The sequence below is a fragment of the Canis lupus genome, chromosome 2 (assembly GCF_048164855.1).
Source record: "Canis lupus baileyi chromosome 2, mCanLup2.hap1, whole genome shotgun sequence".
Classification (NCBI taxonomy): Eukaryota; Metazoa; Chordata; class Mammalia; order Carnivora; family Canidae; genus Canis; species Canis lupus.
This window is the reverse complement of record NC_132839.1, coordinates 48,195,464-48,207,003: the sequence shown is the minus strand read 5'-3', so window position 1 is coordinate 48,207,003 and position 11,540 is coordinate 48,195,464. Positions and strand designations below refer to the sequence as shown.

The window sequence follows — 11,540 nt, the reverse complement described above, 5'->3', positions numbered from 1 at the left end:
AAAAGGTCACATTTTCCACTCAGATTATAATAAGCAGGTAGGCTTGGCTAAATTAAATTATAGCAATTATACGATATAGTGTTACATCTATGTACAGATCAAAAATGTATTCTTCATTTCAGTGGAAAATTTTATTTTATTATTATTATTATTTTTGAAGATTTTGTTTTTAAGTTTTTAAGCCCTACACCTAATGTAGGGCTCAAACATACCACCCCAAGATCAAGAGTCGCATGCTCCACCAACTGAACCAACCAGGCACCCCTCAGTGGAAAACATAAAAAAAAATGATCGCCAAGGTAGTCAAAGTTGAAATTATTTTTTCAAATATTTCCTTGCCAAAATGTAATCCTATTATGAAAAGGGTTATTTGAATTGCTTAGTTCTTAAAAATAATTGTATGATAATGACAGCATCATTACAACTTAGTTCTTTTTGCTAATGTCACAGCTTTATTGACTTGTAATTCACATATCATACAATTCACTTTTTTTAGCACATTCACAGAGCTTTGGACACATGATAACATGACATGCTCATGACCCTCAACAGAAGCCCAGTACCCATTTGCCGCGTGACTTAATTCTTTTATTTTAAAAAGAAATCCTCACAAATACCTCCTTTTTATGGGTGCCTGAAACAATTTTTGAGTCTCTTTTCAAATATGGGGAGACAGTGACTTGCCCAACACTCCAAAAATGCTGTTTTCAGATGCAGGAGCAAAAGTCAACCCTCTGAAGCTGATGCCATCATTCTTGGTTTAAAGCGACAAGCCCTTTAGTTCCATTTTGCTCCTACTGGGGAGTTAAAGACTTTTTTTTTCTTTAAATCTCTCTTAGGGTGTGTGTTTCAAATACGTGGCACATATTCTGGCAAACATCTTGATGAAATCTTTAATAGAAAGTTAGGCCACATGCTGAAAAAGAGTTGTAGGCAATCAGCGGTATATGCCTGGCATCTCTTTACTGGCCAGAATTCAAATATATTTTTAACAATCGTTTTCTCTTAAAGAGACAATGCTGGTGACTTCATTTCTAGGTCAATAAAATCACTGCCTACTGGCATCAATAGCAAAATCATGAAAAAAGAAACCATTTTGCCCACAAACAGAATGGAATGTTAGTTTGTGACCCAGGGCCTCCAGGGTGTAATTCACTTCCTCCAAACGCAGAGGACACCAATTTCCTCCCCAGGAGGTCAGTAGCGAGGTGTAGGGTTACCACCGAGTCTAGATTCCAAGAGAAGTTTGAAATGTAATTGCCCTGCTGGTTTTGTTTAGCTACAAGATTACTGTTAGACTAGGGCAGTAATGAGGAAATAATAGCTGGTATGGGTCTGAGTTGACCCATGCAGAGAAGGATGAACTTTTTTTTTCTTTAATACAGGACGATGGCCATTATAGATTGCCCTTTCTTCCAAATCCATTTGGCATTGGTGGTCAACTGAATGAGACAAGGATTCTTAGGTCAGTCCATTTTCCTGAATCATAAGACATAAATCAGAGCCGAGTATGAAAACTTCAGACTGTCTGTGACTCTGTACCTCTGTAAATGGGGATGAGAGCTTCCCCTCTGGCCCTTGGGCAGATGCCTGCTTATTTGTATTCAGTGACTGAATTGGGGTCCTGGTGACATAAGCTGTGCAGACTTGGAAGCAGTAAATAATTCTAATGAGAAGCCTGCTACATACAGCCCAAAGCTATAGATATTTCCATAGCGTAAGCCAACAAGCGAAGAGGGAGAGACCCTTTATGGCCAGCTGAGGACACCCACACACATCTTGCAGAAGACTGAGACATTGCCTGCCTGTGTTTCCTTCTAGAGGAGAGAAAGCAGAAACCTCCCTTATACCAATTCTTCATCTGGATGTGAACCCACATTGAAACACTTGAAAATTTTGATAAAAATATCTTCTCTCGCCTCAAAATGGAAATGCAAATTTTGAAAGCCTGACAGTTTTTTAAAATGAGTTCTGGAAAAACAGCTCTTGTCAAAGCAAAATGTCTCTGTTCAAAAGCATCTAGAAGCGCTGCAGAATTTTACCTCCCTCTAAAAGGTTGCAAGATTCTCTCTTTTTAAACTTTTAGACTTTTGTTCATGGTTACTGATCCAATCTAAGGTGAAACTGTTAAAATTTCTGGGAAGACTTGGTGACATTTCAAAGTATTCTTATTGCTGTCTCTACACAAGAAAACCTGTGTGCTCATGTTCCTTTGTTTAATGTCTCATTCAGATTTTAAAAATAAATGTTAAAAAATCAGCATCTAGCATTTTCTGAATAATGGAGATATTTCAGTCTTATGAAATCTGCATATTGTATCATAGAAATTATTTTGATTAGGAAACAGACCTTTGGTGGATGCAGTTTGATAGTACTAACTCTGCTCAGTTCAAAATGGCATTTTGAAGAGCAAAGGATAACATTTAAAAAATGTTAGACTATAGTAGTGTTTTCTTCTGTTACTAATTTGTATACTGTTAAGGAAACACTGTTAAATGTGTTTTCCTGCTGTCCTAAAGTTTTTTTCTCAAAACTTTGGTATTTTGGAAGAATGGCCATTTGTGATGTCTTCAAGGATCTTCTGAGCAATCTTTTGAGGGTTCAGCAAAGATATTTAGACCAGTAGGTTCAGTCTTGCTCTTTATCTTTTATTTGATAACAAAATAGATGGGAAAAGCACACCTTCCCACAGTGTGTGTGCTGCCCTGTTGGGTGCTGGAAAGATTTAGGAGCATTGTTACTATTTCCCTGGTACTTCCTCCTTGGGGCTGTGATATTAATAGAGGTGTGCAGTTTAGTTGTGACCAGCTGCCAAGTGGCTAAGGACTGAGAAAACAGAGGGATATCTGGGAAATATTTGGCATAGCCCAATGGCCTTTTAAACTAGCCCAAGATGGCAGAACAATGTCTAGCAAGATGGAGTTGGGGGTCCCCACAGCAGCTCTTCAAACCTCTCTCCAAGCAAAGGTTGAGCTTGACTCTGATCTTGGAATGCTGCATATCATTTGTCAGTGTCTTTCTGTGACCACTGAACTCAGCTCACCCCCTCAGCTTGGCTCTTGCCTCTCAGTCCAGATGTGATGTGTTGGCTACTCTCTATGTGAACTCTTGGGGGTGGGCCTGCTTTTTTTTCTGGCTTTATGGGCTGCATGCTGCAATACATGCCTAATTTACTGACATGGGAAAATCATGATCAGGAAAGCACAACTCTTTGGTTGGATTTACCTAGTAACAGTCAAGCTCACTGGTTTAGTTTAAGCTGACAGGCTTGACATAGAGAAACTGGGTATAATAACAGAGAAGCAAGGAAAAAGGGTTATTGATCTGTCAGGAATGGGGAAGTTCAGCAGGCAAGCTTGGGTTGCTTTAAAGGCACTTAGGGGACACCTGGGTGGCTTAGTTGGTTAAGCATCTGACTCCTGATTTTGGCTCAGGTCATGATCAGAGTCATGGGATGTAGCCCCACATTGGGCTGTGTACTCAATGTGGAGTCTGCTTCAGATTCTCTCTCCTTCTCCCTCCCACTCTCTCTTTTTCTTTCTCTCAAATAAATAAAGTCTTAAAAAATAAAGGGCAGTTAGGCATTTTGGGATGTAGTATTTATTATTTTTTAGTTTGGAGGTGGAGAAAGAGTTGGTGATCTGTACAATAAGTTAATTTTTGGCATTTTGGGGTTTTTAAAAGACAGCTTCTCTATGCTGTCCATCTAATTCTCAGCCTGAGTGTTTCAAATAGTATGGAAAGACTGCTACAGGTTAAATTGAGTCCTCCCAAAATACGTTGGGGTCCTCACCCTTTGTACCTTTGAATGTGACCTCATCTGGAGATAAGATCTTTCCAGAGGTAATCATGTGAAGATTAGGTCTATGGGGGGGTCCTCATCCAATATGACTGGTGTTCTCATGTAAATGGGAAATTTGGACACAGAGACAGAGCACAGGAGGAAGGCAGCGTGCAGTGACGGGGAAGGTGGCCATCTATATGCCAGGGAGAGAGGCCTCAGAAGGAACCAACTCTGAAGACACCTTGAATTTAGACTTCCAGCTTCCAGAACCATAAGAAATAAATGTCTGTGGTTTAAGCCACCCAGTCTGTGGTACTTTTATATGGCAGCCCAAGACAATCAATATGAAGACCTGTGAAGAATTTTGATTATAGCACCTAAAGAAGATCAGAGAATTTTGAAAACTCTGGTCTAAACGAATTAAGGTCTTTAAAAAGAAGGAGGTGAATAGATATAAGAAGTTTGAAAACACGGCTTGTTTTTTAAATAAGAGATATAATCTGTTGGGTAGATCAATGAGTCAAGACCAGCCCAAACAAAACTCCCACTTTGTATAAAGAGAATGACTAAGGTCATAGTGACTAATCCCTTCTCCTGGGACAGGCATTATAAGAAGTGCTCCATCTGCACCAGTGGATTTGCTGAGCCTGGGGCCATGTAAGCAAGTTCTCTCTTACTTTCTTTCTGGTTCCTGGGTTTTATTCTTCTTCACAGTCCATTGGAAACCAACAGTTGCAAAGGCGTTTTGAAGAATGCACACTGGGGTATAGGGCCACCTTTTCATGGTCTAAAGATGCAGCAAAGAGATCAGGAATCATAAAGAAAATCCACACAGCCTAGCTTTTATTCTTCAATAAACATTTCTGGAGTGCCTGTTCTGTTCCAGGGAATGGCCCAGATCTGGGGGCCAATGCATGGTTGACTAAAAAACACACAGTCCCGGCTCACATGGCACTTGGACTCATTATTTCAGAAGCAAGCTTGGACCTGAGCAGCACCATTGGGGAGGAAGTTCAGATTCAAGAGGCAGGAAGAGACAGTGTTTTAGTAATCTCAGTGGTGGCAGGCGGGGGAGCAAGGAATGGAGAAAGTTTGGAGGGCTGGCAAAGACAAAAGGCCCCCAGCCCATCTTTGAGTCAGCTTAGGCTCTTCTGAATCCACACACTGTTGTGGTTAGCTTCCCCCTGTAGGAAACTGGCCTCATCTTTAGTCAATTACAAGTTCTAGAAGAAAGGGATGGGCTTTGAGTAGCCATGACTGTGTTGCCATTGCTGAGTCTTCCAGTGTGTCAGAAGGAAATGTGTGAGCCCGAAGACTGGAGCAAAAGCAAGGGTTTTTTTTTTTTTTTGTTATATTTCACTTGAAAAGTAAAATTTACTCGTATGTTTCTAGACTGCTCTCTCCTCCTGCCTTAAAGAGAAATGAATTTTTTTAGCAGTTTTTACATGAAAATGAATTTTTGGAAGTTTTTTTTTTCTTCTTCCAAGCAGCTTTTTATCTTGAAAAAAAGACAAGCCCTTAAAAATGTGTTGCGATATGTACACTCTTAGGTGTGAAAATGGTCTTGAAGAGTCTTGTAGATACCTGTAAACTTCATGAAATCCTGGTGTGTGGTTTGAGTCTTTCTCTCAATGCCCCCACGTCCCCGTCTGCTACCTACACATTGGTGCTTTCTAGCAATACACCTTGCTTGTAAGCATCTGGTTGACCTAGCTCTTCAAGACTCCTGTTAAATAAGGAAGGTCATTAGATCGAGGTGGCTCTAATACCATGATGACCTATGTAAGCAAACCAAAATCTGAGCCTGTAAATACCTGAATGTTACGAAATCTAAACGCTAAGGACAATCAGTCACAAACAGCCAATTAGGCTTCAAACTCTAGCTAATCAAATACTTTCTTTTGTTTCTATTCTTTATTTATTAAAGATTTTACTTATTTATTTGTTTGTCTATTTATTTATATGTGAGAAAGAGACTGAGAGATTGAAAAGGAGAGAGAAAATGAGCTGGGGTAGGAGCAGAGGGAGAGAATCCAAGTGGACTCCCCACTGAGCATGGAGCCTGACACAGGGTTTGATCTCATGAGCCTGAGATCTTGACCTTGAGATCATGACCTGAGCTGAAACCAAGAGCCGAATCTCAATCCACTGAGCCACCCAGGTGCTCCCATTTCCATACTTTATGTCTTTTCTCTAGCTCTTGTTTGGGGAGTGCTCCTAACTACTTCTGGTTTGGTGCTGCCTGATTGGAATGAATTTTTGCTCAAACAAACTCTTAAATTTTTAAAAATATGCCCAAGTTTATCTTTTATCACCTTTCATCTTAACTTTCTATCTGGGAATTAGAGAATGACAGAGTTGTCATACCTGATGAAAACTCCAACAGAAGAAGAGCTACTTTTTCCATAGTGCAGCAGCTTTACACTACCCATTCGGTATATTAATATGATCTACAAAGGCAAAGGAAGCCAGGGAACTCTTAAACCAGAGAAAGGAGACTGATTTGACTTCTCATTCATTTGATAGCTGCAGAGGGCTTGTACATTTGCCCACTTTTGGGCTTGGTGTGGAGATAAGTAAGACTCTATTCCTGTCCTGAGACCTTAACCATTTAATAGGGCAGAGAAAATCCAAGCCTTTATAATACGTGCAGCACAGTGTTGTAGAGCCTCTCTCCAGAGGGACCTGTGTGTGGGGAGTAATAGATGAGGCAAGATCCAGAAAGGAACTGGTGTTGGAGTGTAGTGGGGCAAGCCGATAGTTGGTGGCCAGTTGAGAAAGGAGTCTCAAAAGAGGGGAGAGCAGAAAAAAATGTTTGAAGACATGGAGAGTATGGCATGCCCACCAAAGTAGCAGAGGTGGAGAGAATGTGGCTGGCAGGTAGGGTATGATGGAGGTAGGGGCAGGAATGGCAGCAGGAAGGGTAAACAGGGCTCAGATCAAGAAGAACCTTATGTGAAGCTGGACTTCATCATACAGTTGATGAGCCACATGGGGGGGGGGGGCGGTGGCGACAGCCAGAGGGTCAGGTTTGTGATTTAGGAAGAGCAGGCTGATAGCAGATTGGAAATGGATTGGAGCCCTGTAAGCCTGGGAGCAGGGCGGTAGGAATAAGGCTGTAAACATCCTGGCGATTCATGTGTGAGCAGTGTGACCTCTGGTATGTCTGTCTGTTACTATGATGTCAGGATCATTCACCCTGTCACACTGAGAACATTGACAGAAATGCACTCCACTTACTTAAAGATTGACTGGACCAATTGTTCGATAAGCATACTAGTGGCTTTCCTGTGTATCTTAACTGTGACACTCAATCTAGTCATGGGGATCCTGTCTGACACTGAGGACACAGCAGTGAATGAAAGGGACTCAATTCGCTCCCCTGGAGGAGCTTGCATCCTTGTGAGGGTGGGGGAAGAATGTAAGTAATTCCACCTGAGATTCTAGGTACCGATGCAGGTGCTGGCCAAAAATACACCGAACACCTGCACCCCGATGTTTCTAGCAGCAATGTCCACAATAGCCAAACTGTGGAAGGAGCCTCGGTGTCCACTGAAAGATGAATGGATAAAGAAGATGTGGTCTATGTATACAATGGAATATTACTCAGCCATTAGAAATGACAAATATCCATCATTTGCTTCGACGTGGATGGAACTGGAGGGTATTATACTGAGTGAAATAAGTCAATTGAAGAAGGACAAACATATGGTCCCATTCATTTGGGGAATATAAACAATAGTAAAAGGGAATAAAGGGGAAAGGAGAAAAAATGAGTGGGAAATATTAGAAAGGGAGACAGAATATGAAAGACTCCTAACTCTGGGAAATGAACTAAGGGTGGTGGAAGGGGAGGTGGGTGGGGGGTGGGGGAGACTGGGTGACGGGTACTGAGGTGGGCACTTAATGGGATGAGCATTGGGTGTTATTCTATATGTTGACAAATTGAACACCAATAAAAAATAAATTTATAAAAAAAATACACCTGAGTGGAGACTAGGGAGTGCTGGGGTGAAGCTTGCAACTTCAGTAGGCACCAGTACAGCTTCAGTGAGGAGCTATTTTAACAAATGTGATCCCTGAGACCTTCACTTTGAGGGCTAAGTTGTCTAAAGGGAGGCTACCTGTGATCCAATAGTGCTTGAAGAGGTTCTTAGGACCCCCATGGTGCCAAGGGATTGCACATAATGTCTCTGGAGTGGGCAGCGAGGTTGACTAGACAAGACTCTAGCTCTGGTGACCATGCTGGAAAGAGGTTCTAGTAAACACTTTCTGTTTCTCAGCTTGGAGCTGCTTGAAGTTTTCAAACAACTCCCCACTCCCTCCTCCCCTTGGGCCAGCCCCCAATTTATTTACTTCAAAAAAATGTTCAGCTCCGCTGTAGCATCTGTTTTCCAGTGAGGCCCCTGTATCTTGCTCAATTTCCCAGCTGGTTTGACTTATCAGGACACAAGCAGGTCACCTGACTGGCCCAAGGCCACACAGTGAGCAAAGGGTTCAGCCAAACATAAACCCAACCTTATTATTATTATTATTTTTAAGTTACACAGTTCCTGGAAGCTCCATCGTTGTGGCAGATGGGATGCTAATCACATCACTGACAACTTTAACACAAAGAGATCAGTGCAGGCTCTGCATCTGGCTTAAGGAGCCTGTATGAATTGGTTTCCCAAGTGGAGAAGACAAAGCAGGGAAATGCTCCCCCTCACTGCCTCCCCACCCCTGATTAAGAGGCCATCTTGCACATGACTTGAAGGCTGCCTCAATCAGATGCCATAGTTCCAGGGCAGCAGCATTTTGAGTTGGCATCTTCTTCAAAGACCATACCTCAGGGGCTTAGCCTTGCCTGATTAAATTATCCTTTTTTCCCCCAGCCTACTTCTCCATGGCCCTCCCCCCTCCCCCTTCCTGCAAGCAATTTCAAGTTCCTAAGCAAAGTACTGAGTGTGATGGAATTTCTGGGTGCAAATTGCATGCAGTTATGGGTGAGATTGTAGCAATAATTGCAGTGAGGTTGAGGGTGACCCAAATGTAGAAACTTTGAAAAGTAACTTTTGGGCACTCTCATTTGTGACTCTCCTTTATGTTTACATTAACCTTTGGGTTACATTTTTCAAGGGATAAGCATTCATCTTTAATTTTCTAAATCTTTGATTTTTGTGCCTTGTTCAAATGAAGATCAATGCAAACACTTGGTGTTGCTTTTATAGAAGTTTCCTTGGATCTCTCCTTGATAGGCTTTTCCATTCTCCTCCCCAACCATTGGCACCCCTTTGTGACTCAGGCCCCATGGGAACTGAAGCAAAGATCTTTAGCTCTCTGGGCCTCAGTGTTCCTATCTATCACTTAGGCACAATTACATACTTTATGGGATTCATGATGATGAAGTTTAATAAGATCTTGTAGTATAGTGTGTGTGTGTGTGTTTTTTTTCCAATATCACCAAGCAATTCTCTGACACAGCTGGGTATCTTACAATTCAACTCAGTTTTGATGCTCTCTACCTGGAGATAGCATCAGATCCCGTGGGTTAAGGGCTCAGGACCTACAAGATTGGCCTCTCTCTTCAGATGCCAATCCCAAGCCCAAGTTTTCCCCTGGGCTTCTGACCTATAAATAGGAACTATAGATAGGAGCTTCCCATAATCTCCTCCTTGAGTTTGATTAATTTGCTAGAGAGGCTCACAAAACTCAGAGAAACATCTTACTAGGTTAACAGTTTATGGTAAAAGAACATAACTCAGAAACACCAAATGGAAGAGGGCAGGATATGGGGGAAAGAGTGCAGAGCTTTCTTGCTCTTCCTGAGCATGCCACTCTCTCAGGACTTTCATGCATTTCTCAACCTGAAAGCTCACAGAAGCCTGTCCTTTTGTGTTTTTTTTTTTTTTTTTTTGTATTTTTGTTTTTTTTTTAATGAGGACTTCATTACAAAGGCTCAATTGTTTAAGCCATTGACCAGCTGTGACTGAACCCAATCTTTGGCCCTCTACCCCCAAAGTTGGGGAATGGGGCTGAAAGTTTCAACCCTCTAATCACAGAGTTGCTTCCCCTGGCAACCAGCTCCCATTTTTGGGTTACCAAGGAACTTTCCCAAAAATCATCTCATTAACATAAATTTCCACGGTTTTAGAAGCTCTGTGCTAAGAATAGGGATGGAGAGCAAATATATATTTCTTATTATAAGCCACAGTATCACGTGCATACATAGTAACTCCAGACAAATCCCCCTCACCTCACGGAGCTCATTTCTTGGTTTTATCAATTTTCTTGTCTTTTTAGGTGCCCCCAACACTTTCATTCCAGACCATTCCCTCCCAGGCTCTCTTCTCCACCATTCCTGTCTAAGCATCATCACTCACCAACATATTTTCTTTCTTCCTTTTTATTACAAAAAATTTTGAATACATAGAAGTGGAATGGTTATGAGAATATTACAGTGGACACCTATATACCTATCAACTAGAATTGTTGGCATTTTTACTTTATTTCCTTCATCTTCTTTCTTTTTTTTTTTAAGATTTTATTTATTTATTCATGACAGACACACAGAGAGAGAGAGGCAGAGACACAGGCAGAGGGAGAAGCAGGCTCCATGCAGGGAGCCCGATGTGGGACTCGATCCTGGGTCTCCAGGATCACACCCTGGGCCGAAAGTGGCGCTAAACCACTGGGCCACTGGGGCTGCCCTTATTTATTTCTTTTGCTGAGGTATTTTAGAGCATTTTCAAGAAATCGTGAATTGTGTCTGTAAATTTTGTTCATTTTGTGCATATGCATCACTAAAAAATGAAGATATTTTATGAAATATTCACAATAATATTGTCACACCTTGAAAAACCAAAGCCAAATAATTTGTTAGTGTCATCTAATACCTACTCCATATTTGGTGTCTTTTTTTAAAAAGAGGGTTTTATTTATTTATTTGAGAGAGAGCACGAGACATAAAGAGAGAGAGCACAAGCAGGGGTAGGGTGGGGAAGGGCAGAGGCAGAGGGAGAAGCAGGCTCCCCACTGAGTACGGAGCCTGAAGCAGGGCTTGATCCCAGGACCCTGAGATTATGACTTGAACTGAAGGCAAACGCTTAACTGACTGAGCCACCCAGGTGCCCCTTGATGTCTTTTTTATGTTTAGTTTGTTAGAAGTAGAATCCCAAGAAGGTCTGCATGCTGTGTTTGTCCCCCTGGGTCACTCATTCTGCTTTCTCTAGTTCATTTTGCTGGGACAAGTCCTGGTCCCTGGGTTCATAGTCTTTTCTTCTAGACTCTGCCTGGGAAACGATCCGAAGGCAGCATCAAGGACTAAAGACAATCCCCATTTTGGCAGGGTATTTTGATTGCTCCTCATTGCATTTTCTTTCTTTTTTTTTAAAGCAATAATCGCCCCTCGGATAAACCTCATTGACTACGATACTGCCACTGAGCAAAGCTATCTTCTTCTTTTTTTAAAGTTTATTTATTTTTAAGTAACCTCCACAGCCAATGTGGGGCTTGAACTCATGACTCAAGATTAAGAGTCACATGCTCTTCCAACTGAACCAACTAGGCGCCAACCCACCCCCCTCCTGCCCCTGCAATGTTGCATCCTCTTAAGTCTACAGCCCTGCAATAAAGTTTATTTGTTAAACTTTATTCTTTTGGGAAGGTAATATCTTGTTAAAGATGCTCTCTGAAGATTGGTATGAGGAAAACTAAGATGGCACGTGTAGAATGCTTAACATCAATACTGAAAACCTCAAAAAGTTTATGGATTCTT

The 11,540-nt window shown here is 41.6% G+C and overlaps 1 pseudogene; it reads right to left on the bottom strand.

Annotated features, from left to right (window-relative positions):
* Positions 1-11,145: 11,145 nt before the first annotated feature.
* LOC140624034 (U4 spliceosomal RNA) lies at positions 11,146-11,215 on the bottom strand (annotated as a pseudogene).
* Positions 11,216-11,540: the final 325 nt, after the last annotated feature.